This window comes from Saccostrea cucullata, unplaced genomic scaffold, assembly GCF_032062105.1.
Source record: "Saccostrea cucullata isolate Sc308-1 unplaced genomic scaffold, CSIRO_AGI_Scuc_v1 ctg13019, whole genome shotgun sequence".
NCBI classification, from domain to species: Eukaryota; Metazoa; Mollusca; class Bivalvia; order Ostreida; family Ostreidae; genus Saccostrea; species Saccostrea cuccullata.
The window spans coordinates 7764-18062 of NW_026921192.1; the positions used below are offsets into that span (position 1 = coordinate 7764).

The 10299-nt window shown below is 33.6% G+C and overlaps 1 long non-coding RNA gene across 1 annotated transcript; it reads left to right on the forward strand.

Annotated features, from left to right (window-relative positions):
- The first annotated feature begins 1016 nt into the window (after window positions 1–1016).
- LOC134259423 (uncharacterized) lies at window positions 1017–9252 on the forward strand. Its single transcript, XR_009990350.1, has 3 exons — window positions 1017–1241; window positions 8391–8641; window positions 9189–9252. It is a non-coding gene; the product is annotated as an uncharacterized LOC134259423 (long non-coding RNA).
- Window positions 9253–10299: the final 1047 nt, after the last annotated feature.

Sequence of the window (10299 nt, forward strand, 5' to 3'; positions counted from 1 at the left end):
ATAAAAGTCAAATGTGTTCATCTTTTCATGAAGTTAAAATTCATTGAATTTCTCACTATAGATCTAGGTAAAGTCATATTGAAATATGAATTACATAGTCAAGTTTTCACAATTCTTATAGTTTTTACGTTTATGAACATGTTAATGAACAAACTGAAATAATGGAGTGTACAATTTCCTTGGAAACTCTTGTCTTACTTTTTGGGAATATAATTCCTCATCGGACATTAAAATTTCATAAAAATCGTAGCCACTTCCTTTCTTTATTATACTATTTGATAGACAGGGTAAATTTTACCTCTTTACCTTCTATATTTTTTTTATATCGCTATATTTTTTGCCTCATTATGCTAATACAACGCACTATTTGATTGGTTCTAGACAATATGTCACAGTTTTCTTTTAGTTATTTTATCTATGATACCTATGACTCTTGGCAATAACTTTTCCTAATACTCATCTATAATGACAAAATGTGTTTAAAAAGTTAACATTATTTCTAGTTACTTGTAGTCTTATATTGTGTTAGAAAATAACAGGTTGCTTTTTGTTTACCTACAATGTATATGATTTTTATTTGATGAATAAATCTTCCCTACGATTAAAAATATATGACCGAGTTAACCGACCGTGACATTCAAAGAGAGGTCTCTTAGACACATGTAAAAACAGTCGAGGTTGTTTTGTCAGAGGTGGTCAAGAAGCCTTTAGCCCCCCACCCCCTTTGAAGTCGCCAAGAAATGGTAAAATATTTATGACTTATCGAAATTAAACGATCAACAGTTATATGTTCTCTCATAAGCTGTATTCCTGAAACTATCACCGTCTTTGCTAAAATTGTGAAGACATATTCTGCAAATATGTTTGAATGATAAATAAGAAAGAAAAAGATTTTCAAAACAAGAGAGAGGTTCTTTTAGCCGAAATTTTAAACATTTTTATCATTACATTATTTATACATTCAAAAATAAATTTGATTTTATGCACAAAATGAATGTGAAAGTAATTATGCTTAATTGAGGACAGTGATCTCGAGTTTTTCCTCTCGACAGCATCGCATCAGGTGATATTAGAATATTGTAGGAGCTGGAAATATGAGAGAAGTGAAGGAGAAAGGTGTCTGTTTGTTCCAAACTGGCCTGAAAAGCTTTCTGACCTCTTCATAGACCGTCTACAGATTGACACAATTATACACTGTCAGGCGTCGGATAAAGTGTTTTGTGACGCAATCCAAGCCCGTTGTATGCTTTTGAAATTTTGTTTTCTCTTATAATATCAGTTCAAAGTATTTGTTTTTTGATTACATAGAAAACTAGTGCTAATTGTAACGGGAACCGTTACAGATGTTCCCCAAACGCTCCCCAACTCCCTTCTCGTGCCATATTCCCTGTAAGTTTCATCAAAGAAGGCAAAATCTATGCATTTAAGACGTAAACAAAGTTTTTCCAAAAGTATACCAAGTATTTCAAATTTAAGCAATGCAGGCGTGCGCATGTGATTGCATGAGCGTAATGACGATATCATCTTGTCTACACTTTTTACTCATTGCACGTGCACGCACGTGCATGATGACCATACCTTTTTGTAGGTGTCCATTATGTCTGTATATGTTCTTAATCCCATCCTGTTTGGTTGAAAAACAAGGGAGTTATAGCCATTTAAAGTTTAAGCCAATCAGATTGCAGCGCACGTGCATGCGCGTGTTTTCATGACAATTATTATATATCATATTGTAGGACATCTTAAAGTATGCCTATGTTTTAAATTTCAAAGCACTTTGTAAAAAAACAGAAAAGATATTGAGATTTTTGTTTCAGCCAATCAGAGCAAAGCACATGTGCATGCACGTGCATGCATGTGAATGGTGACCATACCATCTTGTAGGAGTTCTATATGTCTATAGATGTTCTAAATCTCATGCTGTTTGGTTGAAAACCAAGGGAGTTATAGTCATTTAAAATTTCAGCCAATCAGATTGCAGCGCACGTGCATGCGCGTGATTTGATGAAAAATTTTATATATCATATTGTAGTACATCCTAATGCATGTCTATGTTATAAATTTCAAAGCATTTCATCATAAAACAAAAAAGATATTAAGATTTCTGTTTCAGCTAATCAGAGCAAAGCGCACGTGCATGCGCGTGAGTTCATGCAAATTTGACCATGTCATCTTATCTACACATCTTATATATCTTTATATAATGAGTTTCAAAACATTTTATCAAAAAATATAAAAGTTACAACCATATTAAATATATCAGTCATTTTACTCATTGCACGCGCCCGCACGTGCATGCGAATGCGCGCAAAATGACCTTCGTTCAGCACATCTACACAACATGCCTACTAACCCTAAAAAGGTTTCAACTTAGTTTGGTGAACAGTTTCTGAGAACACTTCCGGACAAAAAAGTACCGGAGAAGAAATAAGAAGAAAAAAGAATAATAATAATAACTAGATACGATCTCGTTGCGAGCAACGAGTGGGTCTTCCGTCCAATTCTTGATGAGATGAGATAAGATTTTGATTGCGATTTTCATTCTAAAATAATGATTTACCACAATCTGTAAAAAGACATTGAACATTAAAGACTTTAAAAATCGGCCTTTGGCCCCTAACGGCCCCTAATTTTAGGAATCGGCCCTTTTTATTCATATCATCTTAAAGCTCTTAAGATTTTGAACATTTTGTGTTCAACAACTGTTCGTAAATTCGTTTTTTGTTTATGAGCTATTAGCAAAAGAAATATTTAGGGGCCAACCCTTCAACTCCTTAACGGGGACGTTTAGCAAAAAATGAAAGGTTGCATATTGTTAAGAACGTTATTTTGAACATCTTTTGTTCAATAATGCTTATCAAAATATTTCTCCCTTTCGAGATATAAAGCATCAAAGATTTAGCATTCTGGCCCCTTGTGGCCCCTAATTATGTACCATACGACATAAAAACCATAATATATAGTTGTAGATGGTTGAGATAAACATCTTTGCTTCAGTAATGTTTTACAAAATATTAACTGATAAAGAGTTATCGAAAAAAGATTTTTGGCCCCTCTTGGCACCTAATTCGAGTGCCCAGCCCCTTTTCGGGATCTCGTCTTAAATATCTTAAGATATTGAACATTTTTTGTTCTATAACTATTCAGAAATTCTTTTTCGTTTTTGAGCTATTAGCAAAAGAAATATTTAGGGGCCAACCCTTCAACTCCTTAATGGGGACGTTTAGCAAAAAATGAAAGGTTGCATATTGTTAAGGACGTTATTTTGAACATCTTTTGTTCAATAATGCTTATCAAAATATTTCTCCCTTTCGAGATATAAAGCATCAAAGATTTAGCATTCTGGCCCCTTGTGGCCCCTAACTATGTACCATACGACATAAAAACCATAATATATAGTTGTAGATGGTTGAGATAAACATCTTTGCTTCAGTAATGTATTACAAAATATGAACTGATAAAGAGTTATCGAAAAAAGACTTTTGGCCCCTCTTGGCCCCTAATTCGAGTGCCCAGCCCCTTTTTCGGGATCTCATCTTAAGGATCTCAAGATTTTGAACATTTTTTGTTCAATAACTATTCAGAAATTCTTTTTCGTTTTTGAGCTATTAGCAAAAGAAATATTTAGGGGCCAACCCTTCAACTCCTTAACGGGGACGTTTAGCAAAAAATAAAAGGTTGCATATTGTTAAAAACGTTATTTTGAACATCTTTTGTTCAATATTGCTTATCAAAATATTTCTACCTTTCGAGATATAAAGCATCAAAGATTTAGCATTCTGGCCCCTTGTGGCCCCTAATTATGTACCATACGACATGAGTATCATAATATATGATTCTAGATTGTTAAGCTTAACATTTTTTGTTCAGTAATATATACCAAAATATTGATAGTTAAAGAGTTATCGATTAAAGACTTTTGGCCCCTTTTTGCCCTTAATGTGATGAGTCAGCGCTTTTTTCTTGGTGTAATATGAAAGATCTCGATGTTCTGCACAAATGATGTTCAGTATGTTTTAACAAAATAATTATACTTTAAAAGATATGATGCAAAATGTCTTAAAAAATCAGTCATGATTCGTGTCCTAAATTTTGACCCCTACCGAGCTTCCATACTAGACACTTCCGGAAAATATCCTGACCCAGGTGCAACATGGCAACATGTCCTCTATTATCACTGAAAATTTCAACGCTCTAGCTTAAGCCGTTATTGAGTTCTGTCACAGACACGGAGGTCATCTGAATTTTAAGAAAAGGGCGATAACTCTAGACCGGAAGTGATTTTCAAAAAATCGTTTAGCCGGAATTAACTTCAGATAATTGTGCACCAACCCTGAAAATTTGAAACAAATCGATCGAAAAATCTCTGAGGAATCGTCGGCACAAAATTTGTGCAGAAAAAAAGAATAATAATAATAATAATAATAACTAGATACGATCTCGTTGCGAGCAACGAGTGGGTCTTCCGTTCGATTCATGATGAGATGAGATAAGATTTGGATTGAGATTTTCATTCTAAAGTAATGATTTTCCATAATCTATAAAAGACATTGAACATTAAAGACTTTAAAAAACGGCTTTTGGCCCCTCACGGCCCCTAATTTTAAGAATTAGCCCTTTTTATTCATATCATCTTAAAGCTCTAACGATTTTGATCACTTTTTGTTGAACAACTATGCAGAGATTCATTTTCGTTTTCGAGTTATTTGCATGAGAAATATTTAGAGGCCAAGCCTTCAACTCCTTAATGGGGACGTTTAGCGAAAAATGAAAGGTTGCATATTGTTCACAACATGATTTTGGACATCTTTTTATCAATATAACTTATCAAAATTTTTCTCACTTTCAAGATATAAAGAGTCAAAGAATAAGCATCCTGGCCCCTCGTGGCCCCTAATTATGTACCATACGACATAAAAATCATAATATATAGTTGTAAATCATTTAGTTAAACATCTTTGCTTCAGTAATGTATTACAAAATATTAACAACTAAAGAGTTATCGATTAAAGACTTTTGGCCCCTCTTGGCCCCTAATTTGAGTGCCCAGCCCCTTTTTCTTAATTTCCTCTTAAAGCTTTTATGATTTTGAACACTTTTCGTTCAATAGCTATTCAGAGATTTTTTTTCATTTTCGAGTTATTCGCAAAAGAAATATTTAGGGGCCAACCCTTCAACTCCCTAACGGGGACGTATAGCGAAAAATGAAAGGTAGCATATTGTTCAGAACATTATTTTGAACATCTTTTGTTCAATATTACTTATCAAAATATTTCTCACTTTCGAGATATAAAGCGTCGAAGATTTAGCATTCTGGCCCCTTGTGGCCCCTAATTATGTACCATACGACACAAAAATCAAAATATATAGTTGAAGATTGTTAAGATTAACATTTTTGCTTCTATAATGTATTACAAAATATTGACTGCTTAAAAGTTATTGGATAAAGACTTTTGGCCCCTTTCAGCCCTTAATGTGATGAGTCAGCACTTTTTTCTTGATATCATATGGAAGATCTTGTAGTTCTGCACAAATTTTGCTCAGTATCTTTTAACAAAATAATTATACTTTAAAAGATACAATGCAAAATGTCTCAAAAAATCAGTCATGATTCGTGTCCTAATTTTTGACCCCTACCGAGCTTCCATACTAGGCACTTCCGGAAAATATCCTGACCCAGGTGCAAGATGGCAACATGTCCTCTACCATCCCTCAAAATTTCAGCTTTCTAGCTTGAGCCGTTTTTGAGTTCCATCACAGACATGGAGGTCATCTAAATTTTGATCAAAGGGCGATAACTTCCGACCGGAAGTGACTTTTTCAAAATCGAAGCGCCGGTACAAACTTCAGATAGAAACACATCAACACCCAAAATTTGAACCAAATCGATCGAGCCATCTCCGAGAAATCTTCTGCACAAAATCGGTAAGGAGAAAAAAGAATAATAATAATAACTAGATACGATCTCGTTGCGAGCAACGAGTGGGTCTTCCGTTCGATTCTTGATGAGATGAGATCAGATTTTGATTGAGATTCTCATTCTTAAGTAATGATTTTCCATATTCTGTAAAAAGACATTGAACAATAAAGACTTCTAAAATCGACTTTTGGCCCCTCACGGCTCCTAATATTAGGGATAAGCCCTTTTTTCTTCATAACATTTTAAAGCTCTCAGGATTATGAACACTTTTTGTTCAACAACTATTCAGAGATTCTTTTTCGTTTTCGAGTTATTCGCAAAAGAAATATTTAGGGAACAGCCCTTCAACTCCCTAATGGGGACGTTTAGCGAAAAATGAAAGGTTGCATATTGTTCAGAACATCATTTTGAACATCTTTTGTTCAATATTACTTATCAAAATATTTCTCACTTTTGAGATACAAAGCGTCAAAGATTTAGCCTTCTGGCCCCTTGTGGCCCCTAATTATGTAATATACGACACAAAAATCATAATATACAGTTGTAGATTGTTGAGATAAACATTTTTACTTCAGTAATGTATTACAAATTATTGACTGTTAAAGAGTTATCGAAAAAAGACTTTTAGCCCCTCTTGGCCCCTAATTTGTGTGTCCAGCCCCTTTTTCTGGATTTCATCTTAAAGCTCTTAGGATTTTGAGCACTTTTTGTTCAACAACTATTCAGAGATTCTTTTTCGTTTTCGAGTTATTTGCAAAATAAATATTTAGGGGCCAACCCTTCAACTCCCTAATGGGGACGTTTAGCGAAAAATGAAAGGTACAGTTGTAGATGAAAGGTTGCATATTGTTCAGAACATCATTTTGAACATCTTTTGTTCAATATTACTTATCAAAATATTTCTCACTTTTGAGATACAAAGCGTCAAAGATTTAGCCTTCTGGCCCCTTGTGGCCCCTAATTATGTAATATACGACACAAAAATCATAATATACAGTTGTAGATTGTTGAGATAAACATTTTTACTTCAGTAATGTATTACAAATTATTGACTGTTAAAGAGTTATCGAAAAAAGACTTTTAGCCCCTCTTGGCCCCTAATTTGTGTGTCCAGCCCCTTTTTCTGGATTTCATCTTAAAGCTCTTAGGATTTTGAGCACTTTTTGTTCAACAACTATTCAGAGATTCTTTTTCGTTTTCGAGTTATTCGCAAAAGAAATATTTAGGGGCCAACCCTTCAACTCCCTAATGGGGACGTTTAGCGAAAAATGAAAGGTTGCATATTGTTCAAAACATCATTTTGAACATCTTTTGTTCAATATTACTTATCAAAATATTTCTCACTCTTGAGATATAAAGCGTCAAAGATTTAGCCTTCTGGCCCCTTGTGGCCCCTAATTATGTACCATACGTCATAAAAATTATAACATATAGCTGTAGATTGTTGAGATAAACATTTTTGCTTCAGTATTATATTACAAAATATTAACTGATAAAGAGTTATCGATTAAAGACTTTTGGCCCCTTTCTGCCCCTAATGTGATGAGTCAGCATTTTTTTCTTGATATCATTTGAAAGATCTCGTTGTTCTGCACAAATGATGTTCAGTATGTTCTTACAAAATATTTATACTTTAAAAGATATGATGCAAAATGTCTCCAAAAATCACTCGTGATTCGTGTCCTAAATTTTGACCCCTACCGAGCTTCCATACTAGATACTTCCGGAAACTATCCAAACTCCCAGTAACATAGGGACATGTCCTCTATCATCACTGAAAATTTCAGCGCTCTAGCTCAAGCCGTTTTCGAGAAAATGAACGGACAAGGAGGTCCTCTGAATTTTGATAAAAGGGCGATAACTCTAGACCGGAAGTGATTTTCACAAAATCCTTCAGCCGGTATAAACTTCAGATTATCCTACAACATCTCTGAAAATTTGAAGCAAATCCATCCAACCATCTCTGAGAAATCTTCTGCACAAAATTTGTGCAGAAAAAAAGAATAATAATAATAATAAGAAAAGTGAAAAAGAAACATAAGAATAATAGAAGGGTCTTCCGCTGAAGACGGAAGACCCTAATAATAATAATAAAAGTGAAAAAGAAACCGAAGAATAATAGAAGGGTCTTCCGCTGAAGACGGAAGACCCTAATAATAAGAAAATTGAAAAAGAAACAAAAGAATAATAGAAGGGTCTTCCGCTGAAGACGGAAGACCCTAATAATAATAAGAAACAGAGTAAAAACAATATGTTCCCCAACTTCGTTTGGGGAACATAATAAGGTGTATATGCCGTCTTGTTTGGTAGGCTTGCAAATACTAGATGCATAAACTGGTTTCAAAATTTTTAAAGTTATTTAAATAAAAAATTATGTATCTTAAACTTTATCTGAATATATTTCAAACAGCATTTTAAATGTTGAATGGATAATGCCGATTTTGTCAAATTATTTTTTCATATTTGCTAGTTAACTTTCCAAAGGAAATCATAGACTGGGACAAAGAGGCCAAGGAACACTACGCGGAACTCTCCAATAGAGGAACACAGACTGTCCATCATGCTCGGGGAATGATTGTAGGATGTGCCGGAGCCGGGAAGACTACGCTTCTAAAACGTCTACTTGGGCGTTCTAATGAAGAGATTCTGAACGTGAAACCAACGAGATAGGGTTGGACGTTCATGAGGAAATCTTTGAAATTAGTGATGGAAAATTAAAAGGTAAATTTGCCTTGTTTTCCTCTTGCTTGTGTTATTCCTAAGAAAAGAACATGTTCAAAATTGTATTTGACACTTTTTTCATTAACGATCTATCATTTATTAAAGCTCTTTAGTAGTCTATATTTGTGTAAATATTTAGATAACGTGTAAGGTTAGAATATACATGTATTTGTCTTCTGAGCAGCCCAGAGGCGATTTTTTTCGATGTTTTGTTTTTTTTACTGGAATATACTGCAAATTACTGAAACCGATCTGGTTTTGCTGCATTACAAAGCTGAATTGAAATATTTTCAATATATAATAGTCTGCATACATATTTTAATATTTCAAATTGTGTAAATGTTTTGTTCTTTATATTGTGTGACAATTTTGTTTTTCATGTAAATTAAGTATCATATTCTTATAACACTGAAATAAAGCTGATCAAGATTTCTTCACTTACTGTTTACAGTGTAAAATGTTCGTACAGTATCTTTCTTCAATTTCATCATTCTAACTTTCAAGTCACAATTCTGCTTCCTGAGATACTGTTTTTTTCATCTTGTAGAGACTCTTCGTGCTGACAATCTCAAGATCTTTGAAAAATTCAATGGAAACGAGATAAACTAAAGTGCCATCAAGACTGTAACTTTTTTTGACTTTGGAGGACAATGTGTGTACTATGCCTGCCATCAGATTTATCTTTCACGGAGAGCCTTTTATGTTTTGGTCTTAGACGCTTCAAAAAATCTAAAGCAGGTTGTCGATGAAAGAGTGTGTGATCAAAAGGGGACTGTATTTTCTGGATGGACATATGGAGGTATATGACTTTAAAATTTATTGTTCCATTCCTTCAAGTACTACATTGATATCAATCAGCAATTACAAAAAGGACAAGACCATATAAAAATATACAAAAAAATACTGAAATTAAGGGTTTTTTTTTTTAGTTTCCTTGGAAATATAGCCAGTATTGAAAATGATAACATATAAATTCAGATTTTTTAATTGAATGCAACATTTGAGGTCATGAAATATATACCTCTTCTGATATTTTATTACCTAGCCTTGGCTTAATTACAATTGATAAAATACTAATTCTGACCAAATGCCTACATAATATACAGTTGTAACAAAAGCTCTGATTGCTTTAAGGATTTTCTCTATTCTGGAATAATGCCTGTGATTAATGAATAAGTGATAATCGCTTGCTAACATGCCAAATGAACAACAGAATTTCATTTTCTCGAACACTGATTCATTGTAGTAGCATCACGAAAACCATGTTTATGTCTAAGTGATTGGAATTCGAATCACTCTTTTTTTTTAGTTTTTTAACCTCGATATCTCAAATCCTCAGATTTTTCGAATTTTTTCGCCATCTTGCTGAGATGATAATGGTATATATTGCTACAAAAAGGAGAAGTTAACGACAGGAAAGAATGAATCTTCATAACAAGGCTCTCTCGCCCCTTTTTAATGAAGAATTTTACCTTTTAAAATCGGAACATTATTATACTACTACTAAAGTCTTCAAGAATAGTCTGTACAGATATTCATTAAAGTTTTTTTTTAGGGAGAAGACTTTCAATTTATACATGATATCAATAAAATAAAGCCGTATACTTCACTGTAAAATCGTAGCTTCGCCATAATGCTATGTAGGTCATTGTATTATT